The sequence below is a fragment of the Perognathus longimembris genome, chromosome 26 (genome assembly GCF_023159225.1).
Source record: "Perognathus longimembris pacificus isolate PPM17 chromosome 26, ASM2315922v1, whole genome shotgun sequence".
Lineage (NCBI taxonomy): Eukaryota > Metazoa > Chordata > Mammalia > Rodentia > Heteromyidae > Perognathus > Perognathus longimembris.
The window spans coordinates 4,721-20,646 of NC_063186.1; the positions used below are offsets into that span (position 1 = coordinate 4,721).

The following is a 15,926-nucleotide window of genomic DNA, read 5'->3' on the forward strand; positions in this document are numbered from 1 at the left end:
CCATTGTGTTTTATTCTACAGCTAAGTCTCTTGCTACTAAAACACAACTAAAAAAGTGCCCTTTCAGGACATTTCAGATCATAAAATTTAGACAGGAAGGGTGGCAAATTCAGGTAAGCCACACAGTTGGTAGGCTGGAACTGGAATATTGAGAGTTCATAACCAGCCTGGTCTTATGTAGAACTACAATGTCTGGAGGAAAAAGAAAAGAGAAAATTTTAAAAAGAGAAGTATAGGAGGGGAGAAGAGAGGAGGAGGAGAGGAGGAAGGAGGAGGAGAAAGGAGTCAAGGAGGAGGAGGAGAGGGAGAGGAAAGGGGGAGGGAGGGAGCAGGAAGGAGAGAGGCAGTTTTCAAGTGAAAATGGGAATGATGTGATATGTTGTGATGATGTCACATGATGTAAAGGATGTGCTGTGAAGATGTGACTTCTTATGGTATGATAATGGGATGAATTCCTGTGACTTGGTGATGTGATGTGATCTGGTGATGTGACATGATCGGGTGATGTTAAGTGATGGTGAGACGTGATGATGTGATGTGATTATGTGATATGTGTAATTATTTTACGTACTTTGCAGATATCTCATTTTCTCCAACACAACTAAAAATTATAATTCAAACCAAGTATCCTTAACACCACCATAACGCTATCCTTAACATCGACAACCCAATACCCGAACCCTACTCTCAATCATACCAACCATAAAAACAGTAGCCATAATACCTAAAACCCCTACCTCTAACACCAGACACCTAACAACCCAATTCCTTAAACAAAAGCCCAACCCCAACCCATTCCATGACTTAACAACAGTGCTCTGCAAACCTGGACGTACGTGGCCTTGGTTTCTCAAACATGGTTAGGGGACTTAGGTTGGGTTTGAGGTTAGGGTCCATCAGGAAGTGCCGTGATGTGGTGATGTGATGGGATGATTTGATCTGGTTTTCTGCAGCATTACTAAAAACTTAATTGTAATTCACACCCTGAGTATCCTTAAAACCCAACCTTAACCCTATCCTTAACATGACAACCCTATACCTGAACCCTAATCATAAAAACCCTGAAAACAATAGCGCTAAGACCAGAAACCACTCCCTCTAACCCCAGACATCTAACAACCCAATTTCTTAAACTAAAGCACAACCCAAACCACTCCATGACTTACCAGTGTTCTGCATCCATGGAGGTAGGTGGCCTTCTTTTGTCAAGCATGCTTAAGGTGTCCAAGTTGACACACACAGATATACAGCACTTGACCCTGCACCCATACCCACATGTGTGAGCACAACGGGTACATGAACACGGTGAAAGCACAGGTGACCATTTATTCAGTCTCCATTATCACCCAAAGTTGGGCGTCACAGAAAAACACAATCAGGCAGAGTAAAGAAAGGACTATGATCAAACAACCCCGCAACAGCTGAAGGCCATCAGAGTGGCCTGACACACATTCTAAACCACACGGGTTTGGAATCATGAATGCTAACAATTTCCTAAAACATAAGATGTCTGGAGAAAAGAGAAGAGAAGGAGCAGAGGACAGGAAGTGGAGGAGGCAGACCGTGGGCGGTGGGGGCGGAGTAGCGGGGAAGGAGGGCCTGCAGCGGCATGGAGGAGAGACAATAAAGTTTAATAATAAAAAGGGGAATGAAATCCCATTTTCTTTCATTCTACAGGTCTCTTGGTACTAAGACAGAACTAAAAAAGCGCCTTTTCAGGACTTTTTAGATCATTAAATTGAGCCAGATAGGATGGCAGATGTGACTTGTTATGATAATTTGATGTCACATGATGATGTAATGGAATCTTATGAGTTGTAACATGACGTGATGATGTGACATCTGGTGATGTTAAATAATGATGTGATGTGATGTGATGATGTATTGATTATGTGACCTGCACTTATGTAATGTGATATAATAATGTAATGTGAGGATGTAATCTAATTTTTAAACCACATACCTGAACCCTAAACTCAAACCTATCAACCATGGAAACACTAACCCTAACACCTGAAAACACCAGCCTCTAACCACAGAAACATAACCAAATTCCTTAAACTAAACCCCAACACACTTCGTGACTTACCAGACAGGGTTCTGCATCCTTGAAGGTAGGTGGCCATCTTTTCTCAAACAAGCTTAAGGGGTGTCCAAGTATACACAGTGATACACAGGACACGTCCCCCACCCACTGACCCTGACCCTAACCCTACCCCAACCATACCCTACCCCGGCCCTACATATAGCCCTACCTCTACCGCTACACATACCTCTAAAACCTAACCCTAACCCCAACCAACCGACCCCCTACCCCAACCACGACCCCGACCCCCGACTCTGGACCCCAAACCCAGTCCCCAACCATGACCCCAACCCTGACCCTACCCCTGACCCTACCACTAACCCCAACCCTAGGACTAACACTAATCGAGAGAGGGGGTCCCACCAACAATGAGCCTAACCTTAATCCGAGACATCACCGTAAATCTGAGAGAGGGGGCCTTCACCTTACCCTTAACACAAAACTCTAACATTAAGAGCCCTCAAATCTAAACTATAACCCTGAGACTCACCGAACCCTAACCATACATATCAATCGTAAACCCTAAGACCCACAACCCTAACCCAAAAACCCCCTTACCCTAAGCCTATGAATCCAAACCGAAAACCTCAATCCTAAAGCCCAACCTTAGAGCCACCCCTTAACCGCTAACCCCAACCTGAACCCTAACCTAAACCTCAACTCCACCCCAACCCAACTCCCCAATAGGTTGGGGTTTCGGGTTAGAGTTGGACTTGGGGGTTAGTGTTCAGGTTCAAGTTGGGGTTAGGGTTTAGGGATCGGGTATAGGGTTATGGCTTAGGATTGGGTTTGAGGTTAGGGTCACATCAGGATGTGCCATTATGTGCTGATGTGATGGGATGATGTGAACTGTTTTTCTACAGCATACCTAAAAACTAAACTGTAATTCACACTCTGAGTATTCTTAATACACAACCTAATCCTAATTTAACATCGACAACCCTATACCTGAGCCATAATCGCACTCATACGATCCCTGAAAACAGTAGCCTTAAAACCAGAAAACACCTACCTCTAACCACAGATACCTAACAACCAAATTCCTTATACTAAAGCCCAACCCAACCCAATCTGTGACTTACCAAAGGATGGGAAGGGAGGGGGAGGAGGAGAGGAGGCGGAGGAGGGGGAGGAGAGGGGTAGAGGAAGGATGGGAATGGGAGAGGAGGGGAGGTAGGGAACAAGCTGATAGGAAAGAGGCAGTTTTCAAGTGAAAAAGGGAATGTGATGTGTTCTGATGATGTTACATGATGTAAGGATGTGTTGTGAAGATGTCACTTGTTATATGGGGTATCATGATGTGATGGAGTCCTGAGAGTTGGTGACATGACTTGATGATGTGAAGTGATGGTGTGATGTGATATGGTGGTGTGATTACGTGACGTGTAATTATGTGATGTGATAGTGTGTTGTGAGGTGATGCGTTGATGTGGTGATGTGATGTGAGGATGTAATCAAATTTTCTGCAGCATAACTAAAACTTGTAATTCCACCGAGTATCCTTAATAACACCCAACATAAACCCTATCCTTAACATCGACAACCCCATACCTGAACCCTAATCTCAATCATACCAACCCTGAAAACCCCAACCCACTCCATGACTTACTAGACAGTGTTCTGTATCCCTGGAGGTAGGTGGCCTTCTTCTCTCAAGCAAGCTTAAGGAGTGTCCAAGTTTACACACAGAGATACAAAGCACTTGATCCCCCACCCATACCCTCACATGTGTGGGCATAGCGGGTACATGAACACAGTGGAAAGCACAGCTGACCATTTACTGAAATCTCCATTGTCAGCCAAAGTTAGGTACAGCGGAGGCACAACATCAAACATGGTAAGTCAAGCACTCTGATCAAGCAACCTCACAACAGCTGAAGGCCATCGAAGTGGCCTGAAAAACATTGTGAAACATACAGGTTTGGAAGGGAGGACAGGATAAAAGGACAGGAGAACAGAAGGAGAAGAGAGAATAAAGTTTCCAAATAAAAAGGGGCATGAAATCCCATACTATTTTATTCTGTAGGTCTCTTGCTACTAAAACAGAACTAAAGAAGTGCCTTTTCAAAAACTAAATTTTAGGTCATAAAATTAAACCAAGTAGGGCAACACATTCAGGTAAGGTTGACATGATGTGATGATGTGGCGTGATCTGAGGATGTGAGGTGATATGATGATGTTATGTGGTCAGGTGATGGGATGATGTGATCTTTCTGCAACATAACCAAAAACTTCATTATAATTCACACCTGAGTATCCTTAACAACACCAAACCTTAACCCTATCCTTAATATTGACAATCCTACACCTGGACACTAATATCAATCATACCAACCCTGAAAAAAGTAGTCCTAAGAACGCCAACCGTTACGTCTAACCCCAGACGGTAACCAAAGTACTTAAACTAAAGCCCAACACACTCCATTGCTTAACAGTGTTCTGTATCCTTGGAGGTAGGTGGCCTTGTTTTGTCAAACATGCTTAAGTGGTTTCCAAGAAAACACAAAGATACATAGCACTCAATCCCCCACCCATACCCTAACATGTGTATGCAGAGCAGGTGCATGAACACAGTGAAAGCACAGCTGACCATTTTTTCAAGTCTCCATTGTCAACCAAAGTTAGGCGCAGCAGGAACACACCATCAGGCATGGTACGTCAAAGACTCTGATCAACAACCCCCACAACTCCACAACTGCTGATGGCCATCGGATTGGCCTGACACACATTATGAACCACACGGACTTAGAATCATGAATGCAAACATGAACCACAAGCATAAAACGTCTGGAGAAAAGAGAGAAGGAGTGGAGAGAAGGAAGATGAAAAGGAGTCGGAGGCAGAGAGGAGAGAATACAGTTTACAAATAAAAATGGGAATGAAATCACATTCTATTTTGTTCTATGGGTAAGTTTCCTACTAAACATAACTAAAAAAGTCCCTTTTCAAGAACTTTTAAATCATAATTTCATCCAGATAGGATGGCAAATTGAGGTAAGGTCCACAGTTGGTAGGCAGAGGCAGGAAGATTGAGAATTCAGACCCCCCCCCCCCCGGTCTAATGTAGAAATGCATCGTATGGAGGAAAAAGAAAATAAAGAGAGAAGATAGAAAAGGACTGGAGAGGAGGAAGAAGAGGAATGGAGAAGGGGGGAGAGGGGAGGAGGGGGAAAGAGGAAAGAGAGGAGACGGGGAGAGGAAGAGAGCGGAAAGGGAGAGCAGGGGAGGGGAGGAAGGAGCAGAGGACAGAGGCAATTTTCAAGTGACAAGGGGAATGATGTGATGTACTATGAGGATGGAGGATATGATGTGACCTGAAGTGATGGTGTGATGTGATGTGACAAGATATGATGGTGCATTATGACATGACGTATTATATTGTGACGTGATGTGTTGTGACATGCTATGATAGTGTGATGTTAAGACATGACTTTATATGATGATGTTATGTGATGTAATATGATGTGAGGAGTCCTGTGGCTTGGTGATGTGATGTGATGATGTGACGTGTTCTGATGAAATGATGGTGTGATGTGATGTGACGTGAAATGATGTGATAAGATGATGTGGTATGATATGATTTAATGTGAGGGTGTGACATGATATGACAAGGTATGATAAGAAATGATGGGTTGATGTGATGATTGGAGGATGTGAAATGATGTGATGATGTGACGTGACGTGAATATGTAATCTAATTTACTGCAGCATGAATAAAAATTGTAATTCACGAGTATCCTTAACAACACCCCACCTTAACACTATCCTTAACATCGACAGCCCTACACCTGAACCCTAATCTCAATCATACCAATCCTGAAAAGAGTAACCCTAACACCTGAAACCCCTACCTCTAACCACAGACACCTAACTACCCAATTCCTTACAGAAAAGCCCAACCCCAAAACACTCCATGACTTAACAGTATTCTGCATCCTTGGTGGTAGGTGGCCTTCTTTTGTCAAGCATGCTTAAGGTGTGTCCAAATTTACACACAGATACACAGCAATCGATCCCCCACCCATACCCTCACGTTTGTAGGCATAGCAGGTGCATGAACACAGTGAAAGCACAGCTTACAATTTACTCAGGTCTCCATTGTCACCCAAAGTTATGTGCAGCTAGAGCACACAATTCAGCATGGTAAAGCACCCTGATCAAGCAACCCCACAACAGCTGAAGGCCATCGGAGTGGCCTGACATATTCTAAACCATACAGTTTTGGAATTATGAATACTAACATGTACCTCAAACATAAAATGTATGGAGAAAACAGAGAAGATAGAAGACAAGGAGAGGGGAGAGGAGAGGACAAAAAAAGAGGAGAGGAGAAGGACAAGGAGAGAGAATAAAGTTTTCAAATGAAATCCCATTCTGTTTTATTCTACAGGTAAGTCTGTAGCTACTGAAACAGAACTAAAAAAGTGCCTTTTCAAGAACTTTTCAATCATAAAATTGAGCCAGGTAGGGTGGCACATTCAGATAAGGTTGGGGTGATGTGATGTGATAATGTGACATGATGTGATGACTTGATGGATGATGTGATATGTCTTTCAGAAGCATAACTAAAAATTGTAATTCACACCCTGAGTTTCCTAAACAACACCCAACTTAACCCTATCCTTAACATCGACAACCATACACCAAAACCCTGATCTCAATCATAGCAACCCTGAAAACAGTAGCTCTAAGAACTCTTAACCACTGACACCTAAAAAACCAATACCTTAAAGTAAAGCCCAACCCACGCCATTGCTTAGCAGTGTTCTGCATGCTTGGAGGAAGGTGGCCTCCTTTAGTCAAGCATGCTTAAAGGTTGTCCAAATTTAAACAAAGAGAGATACAGCACTTGACCCCCCACCCATACCCTCACATGTGTGCAGAGCAGGTGCATGAACACAGTGAAAGCACAGCTGACCATTTACTCAAGTCTCCATTGTCACCCAAGTTAGCTACAGCGGAAACACACAATAAAGCATGGTAGAGCAAAGAATGTTTTCAAACAACCCCCACAACTACTGAAGGCCATCGAGTAGCACAAGACACATTCTAAACTATACAGGTTTGAAATCATGAATAATCATGTACCTCAAACATAAAATGTCTGGAGAAAACAAAGAGAGAAAACAGAGAAGAGGAGAGGAAGGGCGGAGGGGAGGGCAGAGGACAAAAGGACAGCAGAGGAAGAGAATAAACTTTTCAAATGAAAAGGGGAATGAAATCCCATTCTATTTTATTCTACAGGTAAGTGTCTTGCTACAAAAACAAAACTAAAAAAGTGCCGTTTCAAGAACTAAATTTTAGATCATGAAATTGAACCAAGTAGGGTGGCACATTCAGGGAAACCCCACAGTTGGTAGGCTGAGGCAGGAAGATTGAGAGTTCAAAACAGGCCAGGTCAAATGTAGAAATACAAATACAATGTCTGGAGAAAAAAGAAAGGAAACAGATAAGAGGAGGAGGGGGTAAGGGAGGGAGGAACAGTGACAGGAAGGGGAAGGGAGAAGAGAAGGAAAAGGAGGAATAGCGGAAGAGGGAGGAGGAGAAATGGAGGAAGAGGCGGGGTGGAGGTGGAGGGGAGGAAAAGGAGACACAGTTTTCATATGAAAAGGGTACTGAAATCCCATTTGATTTTATTCTTCAGGTGTCTGTAGCTACTAAAACAGAACTAAAAAAAAGTGCTATTTCAAAAAATTTTAGGTCAAAAAATTGAGCCAGGTAGGGTGGCAAATTCACATAAGCCCCACCATTGATAGGCTGAGGCTCGAAGATTGAGAGTTCAAAACCGGCCTGGTCTTATATAGAAATACAATGTCTGGAGGAAAAAGAATACAAAGAGAAAAAATATAAAAGAAGGATGTGAGGAGAGGAGCAGGAGGAGGAGAAGGAGGAATGGAGGCGGAGGAGGGGGAGGAGAGGGAGAGGAAAGGAGCGGAGAGGAGAGAGGCAGTTTTCAAGTGAAAAGGGGAATGATGTGATGTGTTGTGATGATGTGACGTGATGATGTGCAGTAATCTGGTGATGTGATGGGAGCTGGTGATGTGATGGGATCTAGTGATGTGAAGTGATGGTGTGATGTGATGACGTGATGTGATTATGTGACATGTAATTATGTGACATACTGTGGGGATGTAATCTACTTTTCTGCAGCATAACTAAAAATTATAATTCAAACCAAGTATCCTTGACATCACCTTAACCCTATCCTGAACATCGACAACCCTATACCTGAACCCTACTCTCAATCATACAATCCTGAAAACAGCCGTAAGCCCTGAAACCCCCACCTCTAACCCCAGACACCTAACAACCCAATTCCTTAAAGTAAAGCCCTACCCCAACGCATTCCGTGACTGACCAATGTTCTGCATCCCTGGAGGTAGTTGGCCTTGTTTTTGTCAAACATGCTTAAGGGGTGTCCAAGTTTACACACAGAGACACAAAGCACTCGATTCCCCACCCATACCCTCACATGTGTAGGCAGAGCAGGTGCATGAACACAGTGAAAGCACAGCTGACCATTTATTCAAGTCTCCATTATCACACAAAGTTAGCATAACAGGAGCACACAATCAAGCGTGGTAGAGCAAGGACTCTGATCAAACAACCCCACAACTGATGAATGCCATTGGAGTGGTCTGGCACACATTCTAAAACACATGGGCTTGGAATCATCAATGGTAACATGTACCGCAAACATGTCTGGAAAAAAGAGAGGAGAAAAAAAGGAAAGAGAAGGAGGGGAGGGGGTGGAGGAGGCTGGGACATAAGAGGAGAGGAGGAAAGGAGAGAATAAAGTATTCAAATGAAAAGGGAATGAAATCCCATTCTATTTAGTCCTACACATAAGTCTCTTGTTACTTAAAAATGAGCCAGGTAAGGTGGCAAATTAAGGTAAGCCCCACAGTTGGTAGGCTGAGGCAAGAAGATTGAGAGTTCAAAACAGGCCTGCTCTAGTGTGGAAATACAATCTGGAGGAAAAAGAAAAAAGACAAAATAGAAGGATGGGAGGACGTAGAAGAGGAGAAGGATGAATGGAGGAGGAGGAGGAGGAGAGGGGAGAGGAAGGGAGGAAGAAGAGGGGAGGAGGGGAAAGAGTAGAGGAGGAGAGAGAGGTGGAGAGGCAGGAGGAGAGGGGGAGAGGAAGGGGGAAGTGGGAAAGCAGGAGAGGAGAGGATGGAGCAGAGAGCACAGAGGCAGTTTTCAAGTGACAAGTGGAATGATGTGATGGGTTGTGATGATATGAAGTGACGGAATGTTGTGATGTGATGTGATGTGATGTAATGTAATGTGACAAGTTATGATGGTGTGATGTGATGATATGACGTGATTTGAGGATGTGATGTGATAGTGTTCTGTGAATATGTGACTAGATATGAGATGTGATGTCATATGATGATGTGATGGAGTCCTGTGACTTGGTGACATGACGTGATGTGACGTGATCTGGTGATATGAAGTGATGGTATGACGTGATATGATGACATGATGTGATAAGTGAGGGTGTGACATGTTGTCATACGACAAGATAAAACGTGTTGATGTGATTTGAGGGTGAGATGTGATGTGATGATGTGACGTGATGTGATGTGATGTGAGGATGTAATGTAATTTTCTGAAGCGTAACTAAAAATTGTAATTCACACCCTGAGTATCCTTAAAAACACCCAGCCTTAACCATATCCTTAACATCGACAACCCTATACCTGAACCCTAATATCAATCATACCAACCCTGAAAACAGTAGGTCTAAGAACTAAAAACACCTACCACTAACCACAGACACCTAACAATCCAATTCCGCTCAACCCCAACCCACTCCGTGACTTACCAGTGTTCTGCATCCTTGGACGTAGGTGGCCTTCTTTTGTCATGCATGCTTAAGGGGTGTCCAAGTTTAAACAGAGATACACAGCACTCGGTCCCTGCCCAAACACTCACATGTGTGTGCAGAGGGAGCACATCAGCCATGATAAGGCAAGCACTGATCAAAGAACGCCCACAACAGCTGAAAGCTGTCAGAGACACATTCTAAACCACACAGAGAAGAGAGAAAATAGAAGAGAAGGAGAGGGGAGAGAAGACCAAAAAAAAAAAGGAGAAGAGAAGGTAAAGAGAGAAGTTTTCAAATAAAAAATACAATGAAATCCCATTGTATTTTATTCTACAGCTAAGTCACTTGCTACTAAAACATAACTAAAAAAGTGCCACTTCAAGAACTTTTAGGTCATAAAATTGAGCCAAGTAGGGTTGCAAATTCAGTTAAGCCCCACAGTTGGTAGGCTGAGGCAAGAAGATTGAGAGATCAAAACTGGCTGGGTTTAATGTAGAAATACAAATACAATGTCTGGAGAAAAAATAAAGTAATGAGAAAACACAGAAAACAGGAGAATGGCAAGAAGGAGCACAGAGGAGAGGGGGAAGGAGGAAGAGGAGGAGGAGAGGGGGAGGCAGAAGGTAGGGGGAGGAGGAAAAGGAAAAATGGAAGAGGGGGCGGGGCGGAGGTGGAGAGGAGGAGAGGAGAAGGAGAGAAAGTTTTCAAATGAAAAGGGGAATGAGGGGCTAGGGATATGGCCTAGTGGCAAGAGTGCTTGCCTTGTATACATGAGGCCCTGGGTTCGATTCCCCAGTAGCACATATACAGAAAACGGCCAGAAGTGGTGCTGTGGCTCAAGTGGCAGAGTGCTAGCCTAGAGCAAAAAGAAGCCAAGGACAGTGCTCAGGCCCTGAGTTCAAGGCCCAGGACTGGCCAAAAAAAATGGGGTGGAGGGAATGAAATCCCATTCTATTTTATTGTTCAGGTAAGTCTGCAGCTAGTACAACAGAACTAAAAATGTGCCTTTTTTAGAACTTTTAGATCATAAAATTTAACCAGGTAGGGTGGCACATTCAGGTGAGGTTGGCGTGATGTGAAGGGATGATATAACGTGCTATGATGATGTGATATGGTGTGAAGATATGCCATGATGTGGTGCTGTGATATGATGATGTGATGTTTTTCTGCAGCATAACTAAAAACTTAATTGTAATTCACACCCTGAGTATCCTTAACAACACTCAACCTTAACCCTATCCTTAACCTTGACAACCCTACACCTGAACCCTAGTCTCAATCATACCAGCTAAAGCCTGAAAACCCTCCATCTGACCCCAGACACCTAACAACCCAATTCCTTAAACTAAAGCACAACCCCAACCCACTCTGGACTTACCAGACAGTGTTCTGCATCCCTGGAGGTAGGTGGCCTTCTATTGTCAAGCATGCTTAAGGGGTGTCCAAGTTTACACACAGAGACACACAGCACAGGATCTCCCACCCATACCCTAACATGTGTATGCAGAGCAGGTGCATGAACACAGTGAAAGCACAGCTGACCATTTTTTCAAGTCTCCATTGTCACCCAAAGTTAAGCCCAGAAGGAGCACACCATCAGGGATGGAAGGTCAAGGACTCTGATCAACAACCCACAAAACTGCTGAAGGCCATCGGATTGGCCTGACACACATTCTAAACCACAAGGGTTTGTAATCATGAATGCTAACGTACCACAAACATAAAACGTCTGGAGAGTAGAGAAGGAGCAGAGGAGAGGAAGAGGAGGAGGGGTCGGAGGCGGTGAGAACACAGTTTGCAAAACAAAAGGGGAATGAAATCCCATTGTATAGGTACTTCTCTTGCTACTAAAACAGAACTAAAAAAGGGCCTTTTCAAGAACTTTTAGATCATAAAATAGAGCCAGGTAGGGTGGCAAATTCAGGTAAGGTTGGTGTGAAGTAATGCTGTGGTGTTATCTGAGGATGTGATGTAATTTGAGCACATGCCATGATGTGGTGATGTGATGACATAATGTGATCAATTTTTCTGCAACAAAACTAAAAATTTATTATAATTCACACCCTGAGTCTTAACACCCAACCTTACACCTATCCTTGACAACCCTACATCTGAACCCTAATCTGAATCATACCAATCCTGAAAACAGTAGCCCAAAGAACTCTAACCCTTACCTATAACCCCAGACACCTAACAACACAATTCCTTAAACTAAAGCCCAACCCAACCACCTCCGTGACTTACCAGTATTCTGCATCCTTGGACGTAGGTGGCCGTGTTTTGTCAAACATGCTTAAGGGGTGTCCAACATTTACACACAGAGGTGCACAGCACTCGATTCCCCACCCATATCCTCACATGTGTGTGCAGAGCAGGTGCATGAACACAGTGAAAGCACAGCTGACCATTTATTAACGTCTCCATTGTCACCCCAAGTTAGGCACAGTGGGAGGAGACCATCAAGCACGGCAGGGCAAGGACTCTGATCAAACAACGACACAACAGCTGAAGGCAATTGGAGTGGCCTGACAACCCAATTCCTTAAACTAAAGCCCACCCAACCCACTCCGTGACTTACCAGACAGTGCTCTGCATCCTTGGAGGTAAGTGGCCTTCTTTTGTCAAACACGCTAAAGCGGTGTCCAAGTTTACACAGAGATACACAGCACTAGGTCCCCACCCATACCATGATATGTGTGTGCAACAGGAGCACACCATCAGGCATGGCAAGGCAAGGACTCTGATCAAACATGCCTAGGATTGATGAAGGCCGTAGAAGACACATTCTAAACCACATGCGTTTTTAATCATGAATGCTAACATGTGCCTCAAACATAGAATGTCGGGAGAAAATAGAGAAGAGGAGGAGTGGAGAGGAGGAGGAGACGGAAGCAGGGGCCGTAGAGGCGGGTGCAGGGCGGAGAGGAGAAGGAGAAGAGGGGAGAATACCTTTCAAATGAAAAGGGAAATGAAATCACATTTTGTTGTATTCTACAGCTAAGTCTCTAACTACTAAAACAGAACTAAAAAAGTGCCATTTTAGGAACTTTTAGACCATAAAATTGAGCCTGGTAGGGTGGCAAATTCAGATAAGCCCCACAGTTGGTAGGCTGATTAGAGTTCAAAACCGGCCGAGTCTAAAGTAGAAATACAAATACAATGTCTGGAGAAAAAAGAAAGAGAAAAGACAGAAAAGAGGAAGATGGGAGGGGAAGGAGGAGCAGGGAGGGGAGTGGGGAGGAGAAAGAAGAGCAGGACAGGAGGAGGCAGGGAGGGGGAGGGGGAGGAGGAGAAATGCAGGAGGGGGTGGGGCAGAGGTGGAGGAGGGGAGGAGAAAAGGAGAGTTACTAAAACAACTATAAAAGTGCCTTCTCAAGAACTTTCAGATCATAGAATTGCTTATGCTATTCATAGGAGGAAATGCTATATCATGTGCTCCAATCATTAATGGCACTAATCAGTTTGCGAACCCTCCAATCATAATTGGTATAACTATGAAGAAAATTATAACAAATGCGTGGGCAGTGACAGCTACATTGTAGATTTGATCATCCCCTAATGGAGCTCCTGGTTGACCAAGTTCAGCTCAGATGAGGATGCATAAACCCGCACCTACTCTTCCGGCTCATGCTCCGAATATAAAGTATAGGGTTCCAATTTCTTTATTTGTTGAAAATAATCAATGATTAATTATTGATAGAATGGCTGAGTAAGGCATTAGACTGTAAATCTAATTACAGGGGTAGACCACTTTCTATCAGAGTCCTCAGGTGAAATTTCATATTGAATAGCAAATTCAAAGGAGCAGCTTCAATCCTTCCGGGACTTCTCCTGCCTTTTTTCTTGGCGGGAGAAGTAGATTGAAGCCAGATGATTTAGGGTATTTAGCTGTTAACTAATATTTTGTAGGTTTGATACCTATCAATCTAGTGAGGATTTAGCTTAAGAAAAGCGATTGGTTTGCGTCCAGAAGATGTACTATTCATTCTGCAGTCCTTAAATACAGAAATTAAATTTGAGTGTTTACTTAGGGTCTTTGGTTAACCTAAATTTCTAGAATATTGAGTACAATAATGGGGATAGAGGGAGTGAAAATGAGGACAGAAAAAGAAGAGTCAGGATGGGTCATAAGATTTTGTGATTATTTAGTCCTCATATGAATTGATTATTTTGGAATGGGAACTGAATAGTCGAAGATAAAAGTAAAGGTTGAGTAGGGCTGATATGGCTATAAATATACTTGCTATAATATTTTTGTTTGACACTATTTCTTGGATAATAAACCATTTAGGTAGAAATCCTGTTAGTGGGGGTAGTCCTCCTAATGATATGTGTGACCGGCATAATTAAAGTAATTAATGGGGTAGAATTTCATGCTATGGTTAGAGATGTAGTGTTATTAGCTGATAGAAAGTCTAAGGAGATGAACATGTTAATTGTGCGTATGATGTAAGTAAGTTAAGGGTTATTGCGGTGGGATTATAGGTTGTTATTGCTGCTATCCATCCTACATGGGTGATGCATGAATATGCTAGGCTTTTTCGTATTTGAGTCTGATTAAGACCTCCTCAACCCACAATAAGAATTGCTGATATAGCTATAAATATTATGTTTGTATTTAGGTTGTTGGCCATTTGGTATATAATTGAGATTGGACCCAGTTTTTGTCATGTTAGTAGGATTATACCAGAGAGTAATGGAATGCCTTGAGTAACTTCTAATACTCAAAGGTGGAATGGGGCTAATCCAAGTTATGGCTAGGGCAATTGGTAGTATATATAGGTATAGGTTGTCTTTTTTAGGTCAACTATGTTTCATTGTCCACATGAATCAAGGTTATTGAGGATATCATATATAAGGATTATTGATGCTGTTGCTTGTGTTAGGAAATATTTTGTGGCGGCTTCTGTTGAACGTGGATTACTGTTGTAAATAATTATAGGAATAATTGCTAGTATGCTAATTACTAGTCCTATTCATATGTATATTGAGTGTGAGGTTGTGAGAAATAATATGGATCCTATAAAGATAGTAAATGTAACTAGTGAATATACAACAATATTAATTAGTATGAGAGGGGTTAAAACCAACATTTTCGGAGTATGGGCCTGAGACCTTTAATTAGCTGACCTTACTAGAATTTAGTGTAATAGGTAGCATGAAGAATTTTGAGTTATTAGGTTAGGTTCGAGTCCTATAATTCTAAAAATAAAAGGAATATAATCTTTATATTTTACTCTATCAAAATAACTCTTTAGTCAGACATATTTCTATATTAGCTCGTCGTACATATAGGTAGTGAAATGTGCCACATACATAGAGCAGGGTTAGGGGAAGGAAGTTTTTCATAGAAAATGCGTAAGTTGGTCATATCGAAAATGTGGATATGATGCCATAGAAACGAAGAAGTTAAAATTAATACTTTTACAACTAGGTTTGAAGTTATCATTTCTGCATTGAGTGTTGAGTCGGTTGGACCAAAAAATAAAATAGTGGTTTGTTGGGATCGATCCCTCGCCTTGATGGAAGGGGCTTGATGCCCCTCCCCCAGCCCTGGGGAATGCGGCCAGGCTTCCCTCTCTGGATCGGAATCCAGAGAAACCGGTTGGGCAAACAGCCCCCAGCCCATCCTAGCCAGCCCGGCGCCTACAAGCTCCGCCCTGGCTCGGCGTGCTCAAGTGACAATAGCTCTTGGGGGTCAGGTGATACCTTTCAGCCTATGGACATCCTGGCCAAACCCCTCCCCTCGGAATCATCTCCCATTGTCCTTGTCTCAATAAAGTTAGTTCGCTCTAAGAAGCTAACCCCGAGGCATGTGTACGTCAGACTTTCGTGGTAAGGAGACGGGCATACATTCTCGGCCAGGCCTCGTGCACGACAGGTCGGTGCTGACTCCCCCGCTTCACCCTAGCTTATCTGCGGGTCGGATGACTAGGGGAGAGGGCGTGAAAGGGAGGGTGGAAAGAAAGAAGTAAGTACCCGAGCCGGGAGAGGCTAACGAGCCCA

The 15,926-nt window shown here is 43.2% G+C and overlaps 1 long non-coding RNA gene across 1 annotated transcript in view; it reads left to right on the plus strand.

Moving 5' to 3' along the window:
• Positions 1-1,805: 1,805 nt before the first annotated feature.
• Positions 1,806-15,926, plus strand: part of LOC125342451 — a 29,891-nt gene continuing 15,770 nt past the window's right edge. The window contains exons 1-3 of the long non-coding RNA XR_007209225.1: positions 1,806-1,817; positions 14,375-14,377; positions 14,756-14,835. This is a non-coding gene — a long non-coding RNA (uncharacterized LOC125342451). The remainder of the gene's footprint in view (positions 1,818-14,374; positions 14,378-14,755; positions 14,836-15,926) is intronic.